This window comes from Jaculus jaculus, chromosome 11 (genome assembly GCF_020740685.1).
Source record: "Jaculus jaculus isolate mJacJac1 chromosome 11, mJacJac1.mat.Y.cur, whole genome shotgun sequence".
Lineage (NCBI taxonomy): Eukaryota > Metazoa > Chordata > Mammalia > Rodentia > Dipodidae > Jaculus > Jaculus jaculus.
The window spans coordinates 29,066,821-29,068,364 of record NC_059112.1 but is presented as its reverse complement, the minus strand read 5'-3'; the positions used below and the strand labels follow the sequence as shown (position 1 = coordinate 29,068,364).

The following is a 1,544-nucleotide window of genomic DNA, read 5'->3' as shown; positions in this document are numbered from 1 at the left end:
GACTTCTAGTTTCTTGACATTATAGTAAATCATTACACATTTTCTTACTTCCTTTTAATTCTTCTTCAAAGGTGATAAGCCTTTTGTTTCCTTTATGATTCAGGAAAATCCTTGCCAAAAGCCCAAGTATCATTTTTTGAAATGTAAACATGAAGCGCTAGCGCTCAGAGTTCCTGTGGGAGGATAGAAGCTTAATTTCGGGGAGAGGGCAGCTCCAAGGGCGTGAAGACTGGAGGTGTGTTTTTATTCCTCTGGATAAAATTGGCTCATGCCAATTTCCAAGGGAAGTCGGGATGAATTACATGTGACAAGTGACTATTAAATGCTTTTATTGGGGCTGGAGAGATGGTTTAGGGGTTAAAGGTGCTTGCCTGCAAAGCCAAAGGACCCAGGTTCAATTCCCCAAGACACACACAAAAATAAAATATTTTTTTTAAATATTCTTATTGTTAGAGTACTAGCAGTTGCTTATCTTAAAAGTAATGCAGAGGTGCGTGGGCGGTTGGAAGGGGAAGTCAAGGAGAGGAGCGGGGGAGCACGAGCGGGTCAGGGCAGCCACTGTCAAGCCTGGGATAGTGGAGCCGTCCACTCTGGAAGAGCTGCTAGTGGACGCGGTGACAGTGAGCTCTGCGGCGCTTAGGCTGCAGCCCATCACTGAAGAGCTCTGTGCCATAAGCCCAAAAAGCAGTTTATACTTTGCCGCTGGGAAGAGGAGGACTCAGGACCCAAGGGCGCACTGGGCTTCTCGAGGCAGATACAGCATCACTGCGCAGGGCCATGCACGGAATAGAGACCTGCATCGATTCTTCTTCGGGCGCTGCCGCCCACTGCCCTCAAAGTTGGGTGGGCGGGCGCAGGACGAGCTGGGCTAGGTGCGGCCTGACCTGGGGGAACTGCCCACGGTCTCCAAGTGAAAGAAACCGACCTTTACCAGACAATCCCATTCACTCCAGAGCAAGACCAGAGCCCAGCCCCGAGACAGAGGGGATCTGAAGCCTGCCAGATACAGCACCCGCATTTATTTATTTATTCATTTATTTGTTTATTTTTGGACCATGTAAAGACAAGTTCACAGCCCACACGCGTCACACACCCAGCAAACTGCTGAGAATGCCCAAGCGTTTTGTATCCACTGATAGTGTGTGTTTTCCTGGACCACAAACATTAACAGAAAGGTTACTTTATGTGAAACTCTGTACCTTTCCTGTCCATTAAAAATTTTAACAGAAAAAAAAAATTTCAATGCAGCTTACTTGACCATATAAAACAAGGAAATTTCTATTTTTTAATTCTGTCAGATTTTATTAAAATATTAGAATTTCAATTCCACAACAAGGAAATTTCTTTATTAATATTTTATTTATTTGCATATTTATCTATTTACTAGAGAGAGAGAGTAGCAGATAGAGAATGGGCATGCCAGGGCCTCCAGCCCCTGCAAATGAATTCCAGACGCATGTGCCACCTTAATCTTAACCAAACCTGGGTCCATAGGCTTTGCAGACAAGCACCTTAACTGCTAAGCCATCTCTCCAGCCCAGAGG

General features: G+C 45.3%; 1 pseudogene; it reads left to right on the top strand.

Moving 5' to 3' along the window:
- The first annotated feature begins 482 nt into the window (after positions 1 to 482).
- On the top strand, positions 483 to 1,061 carry LOC123464408 (annotated as a pseudogene).
- The last annotated feature ends 483 nt before the right edge of the window (positions 1,062 to 1,544 follow it).